Source organism: Centruroides vittatus, unplaced genomic scaffold (genome assembly GCF_030686945.1).
Source record: "Centruroides vittatus isolate TY-2023 unplaced genomic scaffold, ASM3068694v2 scaffold_1384, whole genome shotgun sequence".
Taxonomy (NCBI): domain Eukaryota; kingdom Metazoa; phylum Arthropoda; class Arachnida; order Scorpiones; family Buthidae; genus Centruroides; species Centruroides vittatus.
In genome coordinates this window covers 64,725-90,990 of record NW_027122676.1, presented here as the reverse complement: position 1 = coordinate 90,990, position 26,266 = coordinate 64,725, and the positions used below count along the sequence as shown (strand labels likewise).

General features: G+C 29.2%; 1 long non-coding RNA gene across 1 annotated transcript; it reads left to right on the top strand.

The window, feature by feature from the left end:
- The first annotated feature begins 13,278 nt into the window (after window positions 1-13,278).
- On the top strand, window positions 13,279-13,646 carry LOC136986933 (uncharacterized). The gene is made up of 2 exons (XR_010882557.1): window positions 13,279-13,512; window positions 13,577-13,646. It is a non-coding gene; the product is annotated as an uncharacterized lncRNA (long non-coding RNA).
- Window positions 13,647-26,266: the final 12,620 nt, after the last annotated feature.

Here is a 26,266-nt window from a genome sequence, read left to right as displayed (position 1 = left end):
TCTTGTTTATCGCAGTCATAGTAGCATCTGTCGTCTCAGGCATAATTTTGTATTGAGAAATAGAGAAAAAAACTGAACAAATACCGAAGCCTTCCATGTGGTTGATCTACACGTTTTGCATTACATGTACATTCTTGGTTACATTTTAAGCATGTTTCTCTGGGCCATGTTAACACTATATAATTTGCAATAAAGATTCGTCAAAATGTCTGAAGAAATACAGGAATGTTGAGCGACACTGCTTAAGAAAAGAATTGGAGAGAGTTATTCGAATGCGTGTAGAAATTTGGTGTTACGTTGAAAATCTTAACAATGAAATGAAGGAGATCCTATGTTTCAATCACACAGCATATATTTATTTATGCTGCTTCATTTTGTATGTAACGTTGTTTGTGGAAATGGACTTTGTATTGGAATTGTGTACAGCAATTTTGGCGTTGGTGCTGATCGTTGGATTTATTATGATCAGTTGGGTTCTTTCTGCGACTACATCATTAGTAAGTATATAATGTTATATTTAATGCTTATGAATTCACATAAAAATCTAAACTTTACTAATATAAAAAACATTTCTATTTCTTTAAATTTAAGTTTTAACAAATTTCAGATAAATAATTTGTGTTATAATACCATTTGTTTTTGTTATTATGTACTGTTATGTGCTCAATATTTGAATTTCTTTTATACGTATACAGAATATAAATATGTAAATAGATATCTTTATTCTATCGTCAGATGTGAATAATAAGCACATATGGCGATATAAATCACAACGCTTTAATTTGGTCAGGCATGGAACCTACGAATTATGCTATCTTAGCCAGTGGAATTTTGGCCCACTTAACACGTAAACAATGTGAAAGTTTTCCACGAAAAGCGCATTGCAGGATCCGTAAGGATTTCAAGGTTTTGCAAAACGTCAATATTTGCAAAAAATACTGTGACGATCAAATTTGACACGATTTTCTTGCTTTTCTTTGTTTTGTATTCTAACAGCCGGAAAAGTAAAAGTCGTAGTTATCACAACATTTTTGAATTGTATAGAAGATACTGTATGTTGTTGATGTCTGTGTAAGTTTAGTCTATATTACATTCTGTTTCAAATTTTACGATGAATTGTCATCTTCTATAGGTATTGACAGTATATTTTTGTTATTACTTGTCAATACAATATCACTAGTATATAATTTCGAAAGCTAAGTTAATTTTTACCATAATTAGATAGCTTATTACTATACTGTACTGCGTCGTACACAAAAAGTTTCAGTTATCGAACACACAAAAATATATATTGAGTTTTATAGATTATTTTTGACACCCTGCAAGAGGTTTCCAGCAATAAAGCCGAACATTGACTCTTATTTCTTTAACCAGCAGGCGAGCCCGGCATTGATCACACAAAAAGTAAAGATAGCGAGGATTAACATAATTAGATTAAAGCAAATCTTAACCATTTTCTCCAAATGCAAAAATTAAGCCATACCTCTTCTTGGACTAATTGGAGAATTTTCATTAAGCTTTACGCAAAATAAACAAAATCGTGCTTCTACACACATACATACACGTTCACTAACATTCAAACATACGATAAATTCTACAAATTTATTTGCATTTTTCGATGTTTTGAAGGACATTTTGTACTTTCAGACCCTTGTTAACCACATTTATTTTAAATACTTTAAAGATTATTATGAGACATTTATTTCTTGTACATGTGTGATCTTTAGTTTTATTTTATCAAACAAATATTTAATTATGTCACCCGTGTTTCAATTTTTAAATTTCAAAAATTTTAATTTTAAATTTTATGTTAGTTTTAATTTAGGACTTCTGTAAAGTGACACTTAATTTGTAAAAAGTAAAAAAAATATTTCTATATTACCATGTAAAATAGCGTAATTTCTTCATATTTTGTTTCAGCTCCCGGCAGTTATATTCCGATCTTTGACATTAACTTAAATAACTATAGATTCCAGTGATTTAGGATTAATTCGAATTGAAGACATTGTAAAACTTGTTAAAACACAGTAAACAGAGAAGCATATGCAAATAATAATGACTTTAATTTTTAAATATTTTCGAGTAAATATTGTTTCTGACTGAATATTTTTCAGTCTGAAGCTTGTCCATAAGTTTACCAACTCCGTTTATTTTGCATGAAAATGAATAACAGATAAAAAAGAACCATTACCATAAAAACATTCATCGATAGAGGAAGTGCAAATAAATGCACTTTCTCTGTCGATGAATGTTTCACCACATATTTTCTTACGAGTCGATTTTACAATAAGATCAATCAGGATGTCCCAATGTACGGTCGAGTTGCTTCAAGATCGAAAAAGCGATTTAAAAATTATTAATTCGTGTTCAGCGAATAGAACAAAAACCAATAAGAGAAAGCAATAGAACCATTCTTACTTATAACAGAAGTCCACTTTATCGGCAAATTCAAAACTTGTATACTGAATTTTATCTCTTGAATAATAATACTGCTTAAACAATAGTAAATGTTTGTAGTGTATTTTATATGCGTTAAATGTATTCTCTTCACTTTTAGTAAACTTTTATGAATATTGTTTTTTAAATTTACATATTTTTGTTTGTGTGATACGAAGTTGCCCCGGCCCGCTGCCGTTTTCAGAATTAGTAATGTAGATTTCTGGGGCCCTTGGTATGAACGTTACTTCGCTCGAAAACACTGGCTTTTATAAAATAATCGGAAAATTTGTTTGAGTAGAGACGATATTTGAAGACATTTTTTAAAGAAAGATTACCCACTGCAACGACTGCATCACGCACGGATTTTGTCGAACTGAATCTTTTTTGTGTCAAACGTAAATCAATGTAGCAGTTAATTTTTAAAATCACACGTAAATTTCTACTAAATTTATGAGCTGAATTTTCTAAAATACACATTAAAAATTTATTTCGTTTTCATTAAAAATTCAATTGTATATCTAGGTATTGTTCAATTTGTGCTTGTTGTTTACAAAAATCTATTAACTAATGTGCTTTATAAATTTATGAAATTAATTAAAAGAGTTTATTCTCAATGGAATAACTGTTAATTTAGTTTGTCAAGTTTTATGTTGCGTATTTCTTACATATTTTATTTGACGTTTAGAAATAGAATTAGTTAGAATAAAATGTATTTGGTACCAACCAGTGAAAATGGATTTTGTCAAAGTAAATCTAAATACATGCCCATCTGATCTGTAATTTCGTTTATTTTACTAAAAAAATTCTTTCCAGTTAAAGCTGATTCGGTATTCTATCTCAAAAGATTTTATATGCATTTTTGTGATGAATCGACAAATGATAATTCCTTTCACATTTCTTGCGTTTGTTCAAAATTTTCGAATTTGCGTATGCGATGTTCTGAAAAAATCGACGTCGTCACGGTCAGATTTCCAAAAGATAGTTTTAATTACTTTAGTAACATGTTGAATGTGTTTTATTTCATTTTCCATTTTTATAAATTCTGTTCTTGAATTTCATTTCAGAGGGTGCAGTTACCATTTATTAATATACCTGTAGGTTGAATTCTGTTTTCTGGAGTATATTCTGGTTAACCAACTGAGACGACTGCTGCTAATCATTTTCACATAATACTTAATTTATGTATTTTTACTAGAAAGACGGATGTTTCTAATTATTTCTGTGTTCATTTTTCAGTTTGTGCAAAGTAAAAATAGTGCTTACTTTTACTACTACGTTAACTTTTTCACTAATTTAATGACTTTTTTTATTGACTATTAGCGAGGTTGAGGCCGAAGTTTTAAACGCGAAAACGTGTACGTCGCGACGTTCAGCGCCGCTTTCCTGTAAGCCTAGAAGTTTGACAATGGCGTTTGGATGGTCGAGCATGATTCCACTGACTTTTCAATCGCCATTTTTAAACTTCTAGGCTTACAGAAAAGCGGTGCTGAACGTCCGACGTACACGTTTTCGCGTTTAAAACTTCGGCCTCAACCTCGCTATTGTATGTTATGTACATGTACTGTAGACCTAATTATCGGGAGTTTTGTTTATAGTGTTCTCTTTGTTTATTTCTGCCACTTTCTTCCCTGTGCAAATGTTGGATAATCTTATACTAAAATAAATAATAAAAACTAAAATAATAATATAATCGAGTAATTTATATCGAAGAAGTACAGGAGGGTCTAATGATGTGTTCACTTGTTTATAATCGATCAGCGCCGCCGTAACTTATCCGTTACAATTCCCAGACACGCACCTGTTATGAAAGAGTTGACCGTTACGATTTGACCGTTACGAGATTGACGGTTGCGATTTGCGCTGATCGATTATAAACAAGTGAACACATCATTAGACCCTCCTGTACATCAAATCAAAGTTTTATTTTGAACTTATTGAATGGTTGACTTAATAAATGCTCAGTCAGCATGAATTTTAAATATTGGGTTTTAAATTTAAATTCAAAAATATAGAATTTACGAACAGCTTATGATTGGAAAATTAAATGCTTTATCAATTGCTATATACGAAAAAATTACAGACGTTTGAAAATTAAGAAAGTTTATCACACTTTAACCGTGTTTTTCCCCACACAAAATTTAATGGCGATATTTTCTTAATAATGACCGTACTTTGCGTAATTGTAAAAACTTACATGTTAATATTTCATTTCGATTCGGTTCAAAAATTTTATGATCTTATACAGTTAATTAACTTATTGATTTTTTCGAACAATCGTTGCAGGACATAGCAGAAATTGAAAAACACGGTAATATATAATTCATTTTGTTATGGAAGATAATTAAATTTTTAATTTTTTATTTATATCAACGTGCACAACACAAATTTCGAATTCATATATCAACTGCAGCACTTCTATTCAAGGCGAACCAGTGAATTCCAGTTCCATAAAATCCAGGAGAGAATTAACTGTAATTGCTGAAAATTATGCTGTTTGTAAACTGTCAGTTTTGAAATTGTAATTTATATTTCAGTTTATAAACAATGATTGTTTCCTCTGTGAGTAAAGTTTATCCTATTCCTAAATCAACTGAAAAGGCAGGATATTGGGATTCTTGGAATCCTTTGCTTATCTCTATGTCTTTTTGCGGTTTAAATTATAAAGCGAGTCGAATGACATTTTACAATATAATCGAAATAGTCATTGGTATCTTACACACCATTTATTTTACTGTAATGTGTATTTTATTTGTGAGAGTTTACTATACACCTGCGAAAATTATAGGATTTGCTTTTTACGAGTTTTTTATAATAATCAATTTTGCATCTGTGATTCATTTTCATGTTAAGAAAAGTAAAGTTTGTAAACTGATTCAGAAGCTCCAAAAACTACAAGATTTTCAGTTTAAGAAAAACCTCACTAAAATACATTTAATAATTAAAGTTATTATTATTTGGCTGTGTTTTTTCATTCAGTGCATTATAAAAACTGCAACAGCACCTCCAATTTGGATTAATATCATAACACTTGGACTTGAACTAAATGAAACCGTACAGATCATTGTATTAATTTTTACTAGCGTGCTGGATTATGTATTTTTCGTCATGCCCATACTATGGTTATGCCTATTGTTAATTGTTATATGTGAAGAGCTGGAAAATGCATTCTGGTCTTTGTTGAATAATTTTAAAAGAGGCCGAGTTTCTTCTACACGATTACAGTCGACGGTAAAAATGTATACGTATATTTTAAGTGTTGCTAATAGTTTGTCAAATATTTATTCTTCGGTGTTATTTCTCTGGAGTGTTTATATCGGATGCAGTCTCATATTTAATGTTCACTTAATTTTAACGGTTGCAGAATCAATCCAAATATATATGCTGAACGACTTTATTTTTTCTTCATTCATTTCGTTTTTGTATTTTATAAATTTGTGTGTGTCGGCTTCTCGAGTGAGAAATGTTGCCAATGAAATAAGAAAAGCTTTCTACAATGTTTCTTTATCCGACGATAATTATTTATCTCAGTGTTCGGCATCTCGTTTATTTCTTCAGGTAAAGAGCGTAGAAGATTTTCCTGAGTTTACGGCATGCGAAATGTTTGCGATTAATAAAACACTAATATTGACCATTGGAAGTGTGGTTGTAACATACATAGTTATATTAAACCAAATGGAATAAGTCGTTATAGAAATTGTATAAATATAAACTGATTAGTGATGATCTATATTATACAGAACACTGTTATCATATATCATAAATAACACAAGCAATCTTACATTAACAGAAATGGATAACTGTACGACGAAGCTGGATGATTCTATTTATTTTCTACATAATCAGAGTCATTAGTAATTATTTCGGATTATTTACCAATATAAGTGTAATCTTGATTAGTTTATGTTGTTAAGCTAACTCTATGGATAAGAGCAGTGAAGTTAGGCGATAGATCACGTATAAAAAATTCATGTTGCACCTTTTAGTGTATCGTATTTAATTAGATGTTTACTTCTTAAAAATATGTTTAATTTGTACACATTTTACGTGATAAATTTGTGGTCATTACGATTCATATAAACGATGGTACACCCTGTACGCTAAGAAATTAAAAAGTGTGAATCCATATTAATTTTTAACTAATTACGAATAATATCGAACCGATTGACCGAAAGTAATCAAACAGTGTATAAAACGTATCGTAATTCTACTTGTTTTGAAAACGATAGATTTTCCTGACCGGTTGACGGTTCTCTTTCTATGCGCTCTCGCATTAATGTCAAAATGCTATCTTCATACATGTGCACGTTTGTTGTAATGTACCGCAGAATTTATATATATGATACGATTTTCTTACAGATATATTCTACTTAAAGTACGTTACTTGTCTTATATTGTATCATATAGATATTCATTGTACTATTTATTAGTTTATATCTACGTTTGTTAAAATATTAAAGCAGCTTTGACAGTACAAAATAAGAAACACAAATATACATATTTTCTGGAATATGTGATCATGGAGATATTCGACATTTAAGATGAAAAGAAGATTCATCACAAAAAATTTGTAAATTCAACGAACAATTTGAGCTATAGCAAACCTTGTGAACTAAACTATTTTCAAAAATTGACTGTAAATCATTTTCATTATTAAATATATTGTGTTTTTGTCCAGATAATTTACAAAAATTTTTTTCTCACTGAAGTTTAAAAAAACTTTCTTTAAATGATTACTCGAAGCGTCTGTTATAACAAAAACTATTCGACGACGATTAATCGGAAATTGACTATCGACTGTTGCGAGAGATAGAGTATTCATCTATTAAATTACTTTTTTTGAAAAATTAAAAAAAATGTATATGAATTTTAAGTAATTTGAATTAAAATAAAAGTTTATTAACGTGTTGTTTTATTATTGTGGAATGTAAAAAAGTCATGTTTAAAATTCAATTACTTTAATTAGTTGTTCCGATTGTGAGCGCCAGCCGGGATGCAATGTTGGGAAATCACCTATAGCACCACTTAATCGGCAAACTTGTTGGTAAAACAAGCCCTTGGTTGTCAAACGGGAATGGCTTCCTGAATTAATTCTAGGAATAACGAGTGTGGAGGAACTTATGATAAGTGATGAAAATTGCGAGACGTAAGATTGTAAGATCTTGTCTCCTGTCTGGATTCCTTGACGCCAGGTTATCAGTTTTTTATAACACGGATAACCACGCGTCCTTTAGAAGGATTATTTCTATCTGTGAGTGTAGCGTAGACTAAGTGATAAGACCATTTCAAACAATAACAATATTTATAAAACTGATTAAATGGATAAATACAAATATATAAATGAGCAAATAAAATACAATTAGTCTAAGAGTACAAATGGATTTACTATTGATAAATCTAGGTCTATCCTAACAGGGATATAAATCTATCATATAACTATGCCTAACTAGCGTAGGAGAGTTTCTAGGCAAGAGAGAGAAAGAGAGTTTTACATCGATCTATTTAAATTATACTACCTCAGTTGTTGATCTAGTTGTTACATATTCTTCATGTTGAGTGAGGATCTCGAAGAGTCAAAACTTCTATGTGAGCACAAAATTATATTCAACTTCTATGTGGACTAAGGGAGAGTATGGCGATTCGGGTGTCGACTTGATCTCCAAAAACTGCGCTATGTGGCCAGTTCGAGTCTAGATGAATCTCTGATGAGCGTTTCTGCGCCACTCGAACTGCGCCAAAAGGCAGGAAAATCGTTCTTTTTAGTACGCTGACGGCCCTACAAGCCGGCCAAGTGTGCAAAGGCTGCATCTAAATCCTGGCAATGTCGGCCGTCTAAGGGAAATTCAACTTCCTTTTTATTTCCCAAAAACGAAAGCATTTACATCCTTTTTTCCAATTCGAAAGTATTACAAATCTGTTGATAAAATTTGGTTAAAGTTAAAATATTAGAACTTAAAATATTAATTTTACAAATAATTCTGATAATACCAATCCTAAACTGTGGATTTTCACACGATGTCCGTGGAGATAATTTGAAGTAGTTGGTTTCTTTTGATGCTTTTGTACCTGCTCGTAGCACTTCTAGAAAACGTAGGAAATCCTTAATAAATAAATCTATTTAATCTAATTTACAATTTTGGAAAAGTAATAACATATATTATGAAAAGTGTTAATACAATAAAATATTCACAATAAATTTTATTTCTGAACTTTTTCAAATTTTTAGCCTGCATTAGGCACGCGGGGTGCAGATGCACCCCAAACACTTTAAAACGCTTTTAATTTTTTCATGTAATGAATTTTTTTAAATGATGCCCTCGGTACCTTCCTTCAAAGTACTGAGGATCGCACAGAAAAAGTTCTAATTCCTGCGAAAAAAAAAATTTTCATCGGAAGCACACACCAAAATGCATGGAGTGCATCTGCACCCTGCGCGCGCCTAACGAAGGAAGTTTTATTACCGCGACCACTAAAGGGGTGGAGCCGAGTTAGTGTAATAAAAAACGGTAATTGCCTGATATCGAATCAGTCATAATACGAATGACGAATAAAAGCGTAGAAAGCGTATAAACAAGATTTTTAAGGCCAATTAACGAAAAGGTGTCCCACATACTTGCATTGAAGGTTTTAAAGGTGGAGTTTTCTGGAAATATTCGTTGCTAAATTGTCATGAAAACATGTTTATTTGTCTAAATAACGTCAAAGAACTTTTTGTTAGCAAATTAGAAGTGAAAAGCGATTAAAACAAGCTTTTTTATAGCGATTTTATAGCGGTTTATAGCGACTGTTTACATAAGTCAGAGTGGTAGTCTGCGGGGGCGTGGCATTTCTCGGGACTTTTACCGACAATTGTTTTTACTGGTGGATCTGATAACAGACAAAGAAAGTAACCAACTACAGTGTAAAAATCGATGTTATCTGCCAATAATCTGTTTTTTTATCTCTACTTCCTGTAGAGTTTTAGAGGGTGTATTTTTGGAAATACTGAAATATTTTCGACCCGGGGTTTGTGATAAAGCATTTAATGGTTGGAACACTTAAAAACACATACGGAGAAGACGATAAAACGATTAGATAGCAACAGACTTGTTTACAGTTTGAAAAATAGACTTTTGAAGTTGACGATTTTTTCTTTAAAATTCCTGAAACATAATACTTTTTTTATTTTCTTATAAACAAACAAAAATGATATATTTTGAGTAGTATTTTTGATTAACCCTCGGTGTGCCTGGTAGAATCACAAAGGCTCGACTCATTTTTAAAAGTTCATAACTATTATAATAGTTGCGTTAGCGATTTAAGGTTATTAGTAGCTTCAGTTCTCTTCTTGCGCTTTTCATTCCCACAAAATTTTTAGTTCATCGCGCGATATCCTGCGAACAAGACGTATTTGAATAACTGCCGGGCCTCAGAAATCCCACCAGGCTCTCTGCGTTCTAAATTGTAAGTAATATTTTTTGTGTAAAATTCGTATTTTTGTATCTGTTTGATTTTTAACACGTTCATAGTGTCAGTAGATAAACTTTTAAGCAGCTACTGAGCGTCTGTAAAGAATGATCCAGACCAATTTGTATGGAACATGCAAAATTACTGTGGGAAAAATGCCTAAATTTTTGATTTCAAATTTTAACTGAAGAATTTTAATTTTTATGCCTTAACAGATAATTATATTATGTGCCATTAAAATGAACCCAAAATACTTAAACTATAATGAGATTACAACATGATTTCTAGAAAAACAAAGTTAATATTTTCGTTACAACAAAAAAAGTTGATGTTTTTTATTATGTAGTCGTGTGAATTAATATTTAACGTAAATCGATGATTGTTTTATTCTAAATATGTCTTAATAAACCTATTATATACAGTCAAACCTGTTTTTGTGCGGTCTTTTTCTGTGCGATTTTTATTTGTGCGATTTGTTTTGTGCGATTTGTTTTGTGCCATTTTTTTGTGCGGTATATGAAAATTTCAATCAAATTCGAACATAATTGACTTCTGTAAAATTTTTGAAAACTCTATGGGTTGTTTTCTATGACATCAGCAGGTTTTTTCATTTTTTATTCAGTAAAATTTTTTTCTCATACGTTTATTTCGGTCCCCTCTTATTTTAATAGCATAAAAACCATAAATATTATATTTGAACAGATGCGATAAGTTAGCTCCCCTCCGGCTTTAGATTGCAGGTGTGAAATTTCACGCCTTGTTAAATGAAATAACACTTCCTTGCAGCTATATTTATCAAATAAAATCATTATTTTACGATTATTTTTAACTTTTTAATGTTAGATTCGTATTTAAGTGGAAGTAATTAATTAATATAAAAATTAAAATTCTTAGAGGATTTTCCCCCCATTAGGTGTTGCAGAAAAAGGCCCAAAGAGTTAAAAAACAATTCCTAGTGATTTCGTACGGTTTCGAGTTATTTTCTACGTGAGACTTTTTTAATGCTGTCCCTATTCACCGCATAAAAAAAATATTTATTTAATTGTGTCGCGAAAACTACTTTTTATAGCCACTCGTGAAGTTTCGCGCGATTTTTTTATGCATTTTTTTAATGCGGTCCCTATCCACTGCACAAAAACAGGTTTGACTGTATATATATACTAACATAATATTGGAATTTTTTTACAAGCCATATAATGTAGTGTTTTATTTTGAGAACCTTGGGATCCCATCAAGCGCCTGGCGGAATTTTCTTCACCAGGCACCCCGAGGGTTAAAACTAAGTTAAGGATTTTACGACTGACACGTTTAACTTAAATAACGGATTTTACGCACCGTATCTTCACAGGTGGATACAGTATTTAGAATTTTTTTTTATTTTTAAAAGAGTGTTTCCCCCTTTCTCTCGGTTGCCAGACATACGCCATCTCTTCATTTTTTCTTCACATGGGATATACGTGACGTGGAAATTAATAAAGGAAATTGTCAATTATTTCTGGTTTTTCCTGTCTTCCAATTACACATTTCAACTTTTTCGAAAGATCGTTTAGCCTATATTATTAAAATTTGTTTAAACTATGTTTTAACATACTAAACTCTACCACATCTTCCCTGTTTTTGGGCACACTCACGCTAAGATGCCTGGAAAAGTTCTGCTATGAAACAATGTTATAATATTTTATAATCGACTGAAATTTCTAAACTCAATTATTAATATTTTCGTTAATTATATTTGTATATATACATTGTAGATAGAGAAAATATATTTATACTTTTTTGTAATTACTTAATTTCAGTAATCTGCTTTTTATTATTAATTTTCAGAAAATTAAATGTTATATAAATGCCCGAAAAAATAAATTTGAAGTGCACCTCTCCGGAGTCTCGAGGTGTTTATTGATAATGTACTGTACTTTCTCCATTATATGCCAATAGCCAATAAATTAGTGTCCTCTTTCCTAAACAGGAATACAGTGTAACAGGATGTAATTCTCGCATTCCTGAACCACATTAACACTTCCCAGTCGTAAATCGTAGAAGTATGGAGAGAAAGCGGGAAAGTTTGTCGATCAACTTATATCATATTCAAAGCATACCTTTGTGGACTGGTAGGGTTTCAAAAAATTCTAATATTTTGTTAGAATCATAAAATTCTATTACTTTTGTATACTACATACAGTAGTTATTAAAAATAAATAATAGCTTTATTTAAAAAAAACGGGAATAAGAGATTAAAAAACATTCTATATTCGAATAGAAAACAAATAAATAGAAGTAATTACCATTATAAAATTTAAAAGATGATAATCGTTATCACTGCTTTTATATTCACACAAAAAGTTATTAATACTGAAATTAGTTTTGTGTCATATTTTACGTATCTAGGAATACATTTTTCTTTTTTTTTGTGAAGAAAAATTTCATACTTACTTCATATTAAATTGAAGTGATTAATATAATCATCATTTCGTTTCAACAACCGAAGACATACAGAATAAGTCAGGAGCTGCTTACTCTACAAAAACAAATGAGGCTAAGTTTCATAAGCAGTATATTTAAACTTTTTGACGCATTTATTCGTTGTAAGATGACTTATTTATTTCTGGTCCGGAGACTGGAATTTCTGCTTAAACTAGAAAAAGTACAGGTAAAAGATTTTAAAAGACTTTTTAAAATAAAACGTTCAACTTCAAGCTCTGCAGTACCTATTAAATTCGAAAGACCTCTATTTCAATTGAAATTTGTCAAGGTTATTTTTCTGTTTTAAACAAAAGTTATGGGGTTACCCTCATACGATTACTGCCAGATTACTTATTTGACTGTTTTTAAGAAAATATTATATGATAAGAAAAGTTGGTTTCCTTCAATTAAGATTATTTTTAATAGCTTGTATTACTCCTTTTTGTGTTCAACTCGATCAGTTTAAACTGTGAAACTAGTTTTTCCACAAAAAGTTTCAATATATAACTTGGACTTAATAATATATTTCGGATTCTGTTAAAGGGCTACCAGATAAATGAATCAAGAGAAAAGTTTTGTAGTTATTGCGGTAACAAGGAGAAAGAAAATCTCTTAATTCACTTGTTTGGTTTTTGTCAAATGACATATCAACTAAAATGTTTTGTACTAGACGAAGGTTTCAAATATAGGTCTAATAATTTAAAAATTATTTTATGTAAGGTCTTCTCGTAATTTTATAAATCTTTAGAATTGTTGCGATAGTTTATTACTATACGTATTAAATGACATAATATAAGCAAATTGTATTCCCCATCGTAAGAAATATCAATAAATGTTAAATTAAATTAAGTTAAAATCGTTTAAATGATTTGTTGGCTTAAATAACAGGAGTAAATCAAATTTTGTTTTACAGAGATTTAAATCGGGTGATGCAAAGTTTATAATCGATCACATTGATAGCAACAATAATTGGGCATATTCCAAGGACAACGTTGTCGAAAGACTAAGAAACGAACGATACGCTCATATAGGACCTAGCAATATTCTAAATAAAATATTCAGAAATAAACTGAAAGGAAGAGTATTGGAAAGCAAAGACTCTTTGATGACATTCAGCGAAGCGTATTATATAAGAAAGGGTTTTCCATTTAAACACGCTTTGAATAAAATGTATTATTTTTAATTTAAATATACTATATGTTAATTAGAATAATAGTTCCTTTGATATTTTCAGTATAATTCGCACGTTCGAGTCTGGAATAATAGACAAGATGGAGAACGAAAAGGCATCGGAAAACCGAGACGATGAAGACAGTGAAATTAAACCGCTAACAACTACCCAATTTATCGGAAGTTTTATTCTATTGATAGTAGGATTCATAATAGCCTTTATTTGTCTTGTACGAGAAAAAATAATTGCAACTAAAAAGAAATGTTAATCAGTTATAGTTATATCCAGAGATTTATGGTGCACGTATATGCAACGAGAAAATTCGCTCCCTGTAATACATAAGTGTAGTATTGTACATTTATTTTAAATAAATGAAAGATGAATAATATATTTAAGAATTCTTCGCATTTATAGACATTTCACTATCATACTTTATGAATACCAATATTGGAAAAGATAAGATTTATTTCTTAATCGAATTGTGAATAAGTAAGTTAACTTATTACTCGTTGGAATCATATTCAGCCAATAAAAATTACTGCTCAACTCGAAATTAAATTTTTTAGACATCAACTACAAGACATTTCGAGCACATATATTAGCAAGGATATTTTATTTAGTTTTCGATATTTAAAAACTACACCAATATAATAAGTCTTATTTATAAACACGGTCCATGTAGAGAATATGAGAACTTAAAAAACAAAATATTAATTGAGGAAATAAAGGTAAAAAAAGTAATATTTAATTTTAAAATAAATACAGCCAAAATTCTAGTGCAGTCAACAAATTAATATTTTATTCATCTTTCTAAAAAAAGCTCTTTACATTTCTTTACAATATTCTAATAAATATTTTTGCATTTTTCTAATTTATATCTTATTCATAATAATAATAATATAGTGTATTAGATAGCCTATACATTTACCAGCAAAGTTTACTTAGAAGTCAGCAAAATGTAACTATTGTAGAAGAAAAGGAAAACAATTCTGTTGTAAAAGACACTGAAACACAGAGTGATAAAATTCAACGCAGTGGTCTCTACACATTGAGAGATAAAGGTAACTGCAAAGACCAGAATGTCTTCAAAGCTTCGAAATAAATGATTAGGAGACAGCCATGCTATCCAACGAAGAAGCAGTAAAAAGCCATATATGAAGAGAAGCAGTTGAAAACAAAAAAAACAGTCAGTGATTTAAAATGGAACCTGGAAACTAGTCGAGAAAACCATAGCTAAAGAGACTGAACCTCGTGGAAATATTATTTTACATAAAAAAAAAATAAAATGTCAGTCTAACAATTAGTTGTAAAGATATTTAAAACAATAAATATGAAAAACAGATAAAATTCAAAGACAACAAAAGTATAAATAAATAACGACTAACCCGTTACAAAGCTATACATCCACAAGAGCCGAATTATCGGGCTAGAGTTGGCTATAATAAATAAATAATTAATAAGACAATTTGGCACTAGAGCTTGGCGTTAGGCGCCATCTCTTACTAAACTTAATAATTATAATAATTTGGAATAATTTCCAAATTATTAAAATTATTTATTTAATTTAATTATAATTATTAAGTTTAGTAAGAGATGGCGCCTAACGCCAAGCTCTAGTGCCAAATTGTCTTATTAATTATTTATTTATTATAGCCAACTCTAGCCCGATAATTCGGCTCTTGTGGACAACAAAAGTTTGAAGCTCTTAGCATAAGTATCAGTAAGAGCTAGATCTGATGCTCCTGAGCGAGTTTGAAGCAAATTTGAAAAAACATTTGAGCGAGAAGCTTACAAGAAAAGGTTATTGAAAAATCACAACTATTTAATTTCACCAGTTAGATTATTTGATCATAAATGTCTTGCACATGTAAATAAAACAATTTGAAGAACATATTTTTGTGAGCCGCTGGACCTCAAGCTACTATGATAATATAATATTGCATGACAATTGCTAAAGTTATGAGTAACCTTAGAGTTAGGATGAATAAGGTGTTGGGTCGTCAAAATAATTTGGTTTTGTTGGTTTTACCAGACATGAAGATGCACATTGAGCATAAGGGATTTTGAATAATAATCTTAAACTCTTTACTCCTAAATAAAAGACCCATAGTGAAATTTCCGGTTTAAAATTTAGATATTAAATGCAAAGAAACGTTATATAAAAAGAGAACAACGTAAACTTAAATTTTAATCTTCAGATGAAAAAGAACCATTCGCAAATTTAAACATTAACAGATTAAAGTTCAAAAAATAGTGGTGATCTATGGGTTTACCATGATAATATAATATTTGTTGTGATAAATGTATTTTGAAAAATATTACGTTATTTATTATAATAAACGTTATTATTTTAAAAAATTTTAATTATAAAATTTTATAATTTAAACTTCATAAGTTTTCGTAATACTAATGTATTTGAATTATTATTCTAATATATGGGATTACCGAATATTTTTGTTTGAAAAATCTAAATAACAAATTTGTAAAAAAAAAGTTGTTCTAAAAACTGAAATGTAAAACACTTTTTGAAAAAAAATTTTTGAAAAGCTTTTATTTGCATTTCTAAATATCCTACGTGATTAAGACATGATTAAAAAATAATCTATATAAAATATTAAAAAATAACTTTTTTAATATTTTATATAGATTATTTTTTAAGTACAACACAGATTATACAGAACATAGAGATTTCTCTATATTCATTCATTATCGTCAGAAAAAAGTGCAATTATTCTGAAGCCAATAGCTTTCTATTTGATAATAAATTTCTTCAGAACATGATATAACTCATCTGCAGTGATGGTTTTAACATTCAAAATATGTGCAACATTTGCATACAAAGAAAACAAGCTACAAATCATTAAAACGCGATCACTGATAGCAGCTTGCACCTCGTCATAAGCCATACAACAAATGTCAACATCTTTATAATAAAAACATAGCTAAATGAGTATTTAATCTATCATTAATATGATAGTTCTCTCACAAGACTAAATTTTTAAATGTTCGATATTAGCTATTTGTTTTTTCTCGCTAGGATTTACTACCAAGCTATTACACATTTTCATAATAGTTTTAAGATGCACTCAAAAGAAATAAGCAGAGCTACGCAAACATTTATACGCAAAAAGTGGCATTGTATTCAGTATATTACAATAAATGAAACGAATACCGAAATAAGTTTTTGCAAATAAAAGCTTTTCAAAATTGTCCCAACAAAATATCAATTTCAGATTGTCTAAGAATAACTTAATTTCATCTGCCGTAAAGATCTGTTGAAGAAATAACACAATGAATTAAAAAACCATTATCACTGCTTTCAAATGATTCTATGTTAACTTTAAAGTGTTTTTAGATTACATAAGTTACAAACTTTTTTTCGGAATTACACTATTGCCTAGAGATTTTACAGGCACATTTTTAAAAAATATTTCTGCAATTAGTTCTTCATCCATGATTAAAGTTTTAAAAATTTTCTGGTGCTGGAGAATACTTAATAGTGCAGAACCTTAAACTTTACACATTTTCTATAACATTCTATTTTCTAAATATCCTACGTGATTAAGACATAAGTTAAGTTGAAACAAATACTCAAAGGAGCCTGTAGAATGATATGACGTTTCAGTTATTAAACAAGGTACAATAGCCTTTCCAACCAAATATGATTCCTGGCGTTTTTCGTTTTTAGTTGGCGACTCTCTTAAATATGGCATCAATAAATAAATAAAAAAATAACTTGGCCCCTCAAGAAATACACTTCAAATGGAAACAAAGGCGCTATAGACAGGCATTTATCAGTTTTTTTATTTTTCTGTCAAACATTTCAAAATTTCTTAACACTTGCTCAGGTGGAGAATGCAGTTCACAAAACTAAATTCAATATAGAAAAGTAACCAATCATTTACTTGCATTAATAACAGAATTTTAAATATCTCAACATAATTTAATTATAGTTTAAATAAAATTAAAAACAGTAGATACTACTCTAAAATTTGATTTGAAAATGCAAAAACTAACTTATAAAGTATCGACTGACTATAAATAGTTTCAACTTTCATTTATTAACTTCAGATTTGTTAAATTTCACGGAATGGTATTATTTTACAACTTCAGAGTAGTAAAGCTAGATTGTTTTTCCAGCGAATATAATAGACTTGCGAGCTCTCCACTGTGAAAAACAACAAACTGCTATTCGTTTTATTACTTAGTTAAAAAATTGCATTAATTTGGTTTATAAATCCTGCCGTTACATTGCGACAAGTAAGCTTTTACAATTAAAATCATAAAATTTCGCTTACAAACGGTCGAGATGCAACGCACGGTTTATTTTAAAAGTAGAATAGATGTAGAACATTTTAGTATTATCTATATATATAATCGAGACGAGTTTATAATAACAATAGTAATAATAATAATAATCAGTGCAGAGCCCAAACGGTTAGGAGTTGAAAGTTGAAATTCGGTACACAGTTCGGGTAAGTCACGAGAACCCACACTAAGAAGGGAATTATCGAAATTTTTCCCTATGGGGGAGAGGGACAGGATAAAGTCTTAACATTTCTATCAACAATGGAAATGTTAAGTAACAATGGAAGTGTTAAGTAACAATGGAGAACAAGAAAAAGCGACGTGCAAAATTTTCGGGCGCTAGAGGAAAAAAACAAGCGAAAGGTTAATATGTTAGAACATATTCGATTTTCAAATTTAAACAGATTAGTTCGGTTTTTCTCGACTTTTCTTCTTTAGAACATTCGATGAAAATCGAACGATATAATCAGAACACATCGTGAAAATCGAAAAATATTAAAATATTCGATTTTAAAATTCGACCTTTCTTTAGAAATATTTAGTTTGTTGATGAAATTACTCTTTTTCTTCTGTGATAATAACGTAATAATCTTAATCTTCGCTATCGTTACTTTTGCCCGAGCAACGCCGGGCCTATCTGCTAGTATAAACATATTTTTTTTTAATACATTTTTGTTCGGTTTTTTTTAGTTTTTAAATACAGTCAGTAATATGTATTACTCCTATATATACTTATTGATTATAATAAACATACACTATGTCTAAAATTACATTAAAATAACACTCTGTAATTAACATCTGAAATAAAGAAGTAATTGAATCGTATCCCGTCGCCATCTTAAATAACGCGCGACGGTAATTAATCGGTTCAGAGCACGTCGCGATGCATCAATATAAATAATTTATAAAAATTAAAATAAGAAGTATGTTTATAAAAATTATTGGCTACATCTGTTCGCAATAGTACTTTAAAACAAACTGTATTTATAGTTTAGCATTTCCGATAACATTTAATTAATTTTTGATTTTTATTATATTTTATAAATAAAAATCGAAGAAAAATACATAAATGCGTAAAACTTAAACTATAAAATACCTGCAACTTTAGAACACACATATATATGAAAATCCATCAAAAAAATAGTTAACCATAACTGAAATCCAGAAAAAAATAAAACTTTCAAGGTAAGGAAATTTCTGTGATGAAATGTGAGGTAAGCGATCACGTGACGCCCGTCTCCCCTCTTCTGTAACGAACACGGACAAAGATGAAATGAAAGCATAATCACCAGTAAAAGTAAAAACAAACATCGGCGTGTATCTAAAACAATAAACTTGAACGGGAACGAAGATGAAACCCGACACTTTGTAATTTATGCTAACTACACTTTAATATTAAAAAATTAAAATCTTCAATAAATTATAAAGAAATTAAAATTTTTTGACTGAATTCGATTACAAAGGTATTAATAAACTGGATTAAAGTAAAAATACCCGTTTTTAGACGCTAAGTTTTTATTAATTAATTTTTTAATTTGGTGCCTAATTGATCGAAGGCGCGTCATTTCTATTTCACTACGGACGCGCGTGACGACGGGTTAAAAAAGTACTTTTTAGAAATAAAATAACCCGATTGTTCTTAAATTTCGAACTAGTACGTATGCAGCATTAACAGGGTAATACATTCCATTCTAGCAGGCAATTGCTATGTGCTCCCGGTCGCAGTAATGAATTAATACACTATATGATTTTTAAAGTTGGGAAGGTTGTAAACGTAATTGCCGAGTTTTGAAGAAATTTATGTGATGCAACTTTAAAATTTTTAACTAAACTTTATTCTTTTTATACGTAATACATAAAAAAGTTGTTAATAAATCATCCCTTGATTTATGAGGCTGTATTAAGATTTTGTTATGTTAATAGTTTGTCTTTACATGTGATAATGCAATATTATATTTAATCTGCCTTTTTATTTGTCTTATATCTTCGAACATAAGACTTATAGAAGAAATCAATGAACAAATAAACATATGACATGGATAAAAGAAAGCAAAATTTCAACACTTCTAATGGACTATCGCATGTATGTCCATTTACGTGAAGCCAATAAATCCAACACGTTAGCAAAAACCCAAATATCATTTGTAAAATTTCGATAACAGTAATCATCATGGCAACAATTGGAAATATCTTTACTTCCATGCATTTTAGAGTAAAATAGCTATACATGAGCGAATGTACAAAAGTATTGATGTAGACGATAGTGATTAAATAGCTTGTCTCTTTGAATAAAGTATACCATGAGAAAATAAGCATACTTACGTGATGGTAGCAATGAAGTAACATTAAATTTCGTTTATTTAATATTATGAAAATTGTGTCTCCCAATTCCCAAACTTTAAAAAATACAAATGTTGTTGTCCAGAATAAGATCACAGGTGAATTTCCTATCAAACTCTTATCGCATACAATTTCATAAAATGTTAATCGTTTAAATGCTTCGTAGAGAACTGGAATTGCCCTCGAAGTGCTACAGATGCTATACGTCGCCACAAGCCCATTCCAAATCGTAAAGGCACGTTTAAAGTTATAAGGAGGTCGACCTTTCATGTGATGCTGAAGGATCTTAATGGTCATAAAGTAGATGATGGACATGTAGATGGAATAATGCCAATAATTTCCAAAGAAATAACTGACAAAATCAGGAGTGATGGTTGTTTCGAAAGAAAACGGTTCAACTGCAATCGTGACGTTGTATTTTTTCATTCTTGAAAAATGTCGATAAAGCTGAAAATAATTTTAATAATTTTCTAATATTTTATAACATTTCATTTTGTTATTTTCGTTATCAGTTCATAGAAAAATGTTAATATATATCAAACACGTTATACTTATTTGTATATAGGTAACTACATTTTAAATATTTAAACGAAATGTAAATATTGTTTATATAAATCTGTAATCAAATTTTTTAATCTATTATATCTATTTCTAATCTCTGCCCTTGTTTCAAATATTATTTCTTTATCGGATAAAATTAGTCCTGTGAATGTACTGATGTGGATCGAATGAACGAATTGCTATACGAAAAGAAATAAAAAGAGCAAACTGTAATGGTTTTAAGCATTTTTTAAAGCCATTACCGTTATATATTTTATATATTTTGAATAATTAACTACCTGGCTTTGGTAAAATACATAAAGAATTAAGTGTTAATCAAACGCAGTTGTTTGAAATTTTGCAAAACATGGATATTGATAAAAACAATAACTGAGAATAATCTAAAACATCCATAAAACTCAAAGAGGCATTGTGTGATATCAGGAAGAGGATACCCGATTTATTGAGATTAGAAAAAAATAATGTGGTTTATCTCCAACACTCATTAGCATCTTTAGAGAATGGATGACGAGAAAATAGTTCGAAAATCATTAGCATCTAATAATAAAAAGCAAAATTGAGTGATACTTACCAAACGTAGTTCAATATAAAATGCGCAGAATCTTGCTTAATATAAGATATTTAGTCATTTGTTATCTATCAAATTTTATTTAAAAAATAAGTATGGAATTGAATATGTGCCAAGGTTATTTTTTTACAACAAGATCTGTTCAGAATTGAAAAGTTCGAAGTCAAATAATATCTTTATTATTAAAGAACAAGGAATAAAGTAAACAAATCAAACTTATTATCAAATACGCAATATAGATGTTTTAAAACTTTTATTCTTACTATTATAGAGAAATATACAAAAAGCAAATGTACAATAAAACTTGATTCTTGTTTAATTGTTTACAGAAGTTGATCTTGAATAAAATCCAAATCGATCGTCTTACCACTTGTCAGCTGATTTCCATGAACTGGTTTTTATGTATTTTCAACATTCCTTCTAATAAAAATCAAAATTGATCGAATATTTCAGTTGTTGAAAATAAATTAATTTCAAAAATGCCTCTAAACCGCGATCGTTATTTTCTATAATTTATAAGTGTTAAAAAGAAATAATTATATTGAATAGAGAATTTACGAATTATTTATTTTCTAGTGTTTTTATTATTGCTTACTTTTCTTTACATTAAATAATTTTCAACTATTCTATATTCTTTGATGCAACATAATATTTCATCTTCCTTACTTTTGTAAAGAACGTTTAATTTGAAATTATTTGTATTATAAAATGATTTCGCTTGAATAAAAACGTCGTCTCTGGCAGCAAATACGAAAATTAATTTTCAAACGCAACAATAAACACATATTCGATCATATTATTAATTTTATTATTAAATAGCTTAAAAATTCTTCAAACACCAATTTGTTTTTTATAACATTATCACGAATTTATCACGTGAGTCTTTAATTAATATTAAAAACCATTATATATTTATTAACTGTTGTAATGCCTTAATTTACGTTTCATCAAGATTAAGATAAAAGCAATGCACACTAATACAAGAGAACGTGTGCTTTTTTATTTTCGTATGAAAATAAATTTATAAATATTTCTTTTATTATAAAATTTCTGTAAAATTAAAAAATAAACATCTATTTATATTATTTATGTTATTAAGAAAATACAAAAAGTTACTTGTTGTAGAGAAATTGTTTTAAAGTTTTCATTTAAATTTGCTGGGAAACATTCAGCTGTAATTAACCTATATAAAAGTCAAGTTCTTTTCATTGGTGACTTGTAATATCTTTGGTATTTTCTTTGAAGAATAGAAAATCGGTTGTTGTTTACAACTGATTTTATGTGTTTTTTTCCTCGCGTTTCTATTTTTTATACTCTGTCGTTTTGAATTATTAATTATGATAATGTTTAATTTAAATTTAGTGAAGATGAGAATTTTTATTTGTAACATTGATCGATATTATAGAACTTAATTCTCTTTTAAGAACACAAAATCTATGAAAATCTTCATATATATATATTTATCGTTAGAAAATATTTGAATTTGGATTTGTGTAAAATATAGCTGTAAATACAAACTTCAACAGTGCGTTGCTTAACTTTACCGGCAACATAGAAAAACTGCGCGTGGAGCAATAAGTAGCGATATTTCATTGTTAGAAACGTTTTCTTATTCTTAATTTTTATAATACAGCAAAAAACTTCATTTTTAAGATAGAGACTGATTTTATAAAAAAATTGCAATTGCTAATAACAAATAAAATAATCATTAAGTCTGACCCTGCAAAATTTCAAAAATTTTTCAGAAAAAACACAGTAGTTATTAAGCTTTAAACAGATTAAACAAAGTAATTCGTCCACATACACTATGATCCATATATTCAAAATAAAAACCCCAAATATTGCATTTCACGACGTTTCAAGGTTCCAAGTCCAGAAATGTAAAATTCTCGGAGGGTCAGTTTCTTCTATACTTGTATATAACAGAGCCGAGAAAGTGAAAAGAGTACTTCTCTTCCTTCTTGATTCATAAACTAAAATTGGGTTCAATATTCTTGGCCGAATATTTTCACTTTACGAATGAAAAAATGAATAATTGTATTGTTTAAATCCCAGTAAAATAATTTACACAGGCACTAGTTCCTCATACCGCCATCTTAAAATAATATATATTTAAAGTTAATTTTTAACAATTACTTATTATTTAATATATGAGATTCGATGTTTAAATTTCGCACTTTCTTAAGTTTGCAGATAAGAGAACAATCAAAACGAGCGAGGGTGTAAACCTAGTAGAACCTGAAAAAAACTATAATTTATTCAGCAATCTTGTTTTTCAAACCTGTTACTCAGAGAGAACATAAGTTAATATAAAAGGTTTTCACCTGTAAAAAATTCATTGTTCAGTAAACAAACAAAATAGACTTCAAATATGGTAAATTGCAAGTATGTAAACATTCGTATTTTGTTTACAGATAACAAGTTACGTAAAAAATAAGTGAAATCGCTCATATTTTCTATACCCTAATGATACGTATACGTAGCTAAACAAGTTGTATAACAACTTTCCGTTACCTCAAGCGAAATTAAATTTATCTAAAATTAAGAAAATGAAAAAAGAGTAATAACAAGAAGTTCCTTTACAATCACTTCAGTTACCAATTTATGATTATGCGTAAAACCCGTTTGTTGCACTACAATAAAATACGATTTAATCTTTAAATTAATATTTATTCAAAACATCTCAGAAATATTCACACGAATTGAACTAATTTATATAAAAATGTCGTGATGTTTGAAGCCAAAATATTATATAAAACGATTATGACGTTTCCTTGTCATCGCAGTAAATTAGTACATTTTAATTATATAGAAAAATATATATTATAGAAAATACATAGACTTTTGCGTATAGCAATTAAATTCATTTAACAGTACATATGTGCAGAAAAAATTAGTTTTTATAAATTGATATATTTAGAAATTATTCACAACGATATAATATAAAAAACTGATTTTATAATATATCACGTCATCGGTAATTGTAGTATAATTACGAAAGTAGATGTAGTGTAGTAATGTGCAATTGAATTCCGGAAAATAGGTGAAGTACAAGAAATAATTATATGTATTATACTAATAATACAAGTAAAATATACAAGTTTGTAATTTTCGTTGTATTACAAATATTTTAAGTTACAAGAAATATTGATAAACTAGCAGATAGGCCTGGCGTTGCTAGGACAAAAATTAACAATAGCGAAGTTTAAGATTATTACGTTGTGATCAATCTTATCAGTTTTCACAGAATGCAAGAATTCGGTCCCCCTGTTTCCAGACTAATTAGAGAATTTTTAGATTGGTCTAAGAATATGTTCGATTTCCCGTCAAAACGAAAGAAACTGCATCTGCGTCTGTAAATCTCTTAAGTCGCTTTCTCTTAAAACTTTCATTGTTAACATTTACATTGTTCACACTTCCATTGTTACTTAATACTTCCTTTGGTGAAGCCTTAATCCTGTCCCTCTCCCCCAGAGGAAATTTCGAAAAAATCTCTTTTTAGTGTACATTTTCGTGACATACTGTACTCTAAGTGTGTACCAAATTTCAACTTTCAACTTTGTTTGAGCTCAGCGCTGATTTTTATTATCAACCCGTCTCGATTATATATGTATATAGATTTATACTTATATAAACATATAAAAAAAGCACATGACGTGTTCCTCGTATTCGTGTTCATTACATTATCTATATTTGTATTCGGATTCTATCTAGAAAGAAATATATAATATTTTAAAATATTAATAAGAAATTAAGTAATTTTTTTTGTATTCTACAAAATAATCAAATATTTGTTCAAAACAGCGTTTTAAAATTGAATGTTCGTTGCAAAACTAAAACAACGTATGATGTAGCATTACAAAATTTCGAAGATTAATTAACGTAACGAAGAAAAAGCAGTAATAAAAACACTAAGAAATAAACAATTCTTAAATTCATTATTGAATCTAAATATTTAATTTTAACATTTGTAAATTATTGAAAATAACGATTAAAATTTAAATGCATTTTCGAAATTATCAGCTGGTTTTCTCAATTAGTTTATAACCAATAACTGGAATATTCTATTAATTTTAATATTCATTAGAAGCAAAGTTGATAATATATAAAAACTGGTTTATGGAAATCAGCTTACAAGCGGTAAGACGATCGATTTAATTTCATTCCAAACATCTGTAATTATATATGCAAGGATGAGGTTTTTTCGTACATTCGGTCCATGTAAATTTTTCTAAAATAGTAAGAATAAATGTTTTGAAACAGTTATATTGCGTATTTGGTATAAACTTTGATTTGTTTACTTTTTTCTTGTTTTTTAATAATAAAGATATAATTTCAATTCGAACTTTCCAACTTTGAACATGTCTTGTTGTAAAAAAATAACCTTGGCACATATTCAATTCTATATTCTGTGAAGCTTCGGAAGTGGGCCTAGGCCTACTATTTGTGCATATAAAAAAATATTTTTCTAATTTTTGTATAGAAAAAAATAATAATTATTATTGTTATTATAATTATAAATTAACGTAGTAAAAAGAAACCGTCAAAAATAGTAAGAAAAAATAGTAAAAACGAAAAATGAATATTACATGTCCGTAAAAGGACGTCTGTAGAAATTTCCGAGCAAGTCGGACTTCTCACGTTGAAACAACAGATGAATTTGAGTACTTAGATCGAACATCTTCGATAGGAATCGAATTGTCCGTCGGCGTTGATTCATCCAACGACCTGGGTTTCGATCTCGTTACAATTCGTAACGAAGGGGGGGACCAATTGGAGAGCGGAGGCAAGTTGGCATCGACCTATCGGAATGTCCGATCTGGGACTCAAAAGAAAGTTATAAAAACCGTCAAAATAAAGTATGTGACGTTCTCGGTTCTTGGTTCGTAGAGCTTTGGCTCGCGACCTTACGGCTGTGTTTCCGTGGTCTTCGGCAGTTGGATTACATCTCTTTTGGGAGGTCACCTGCTCCCTTG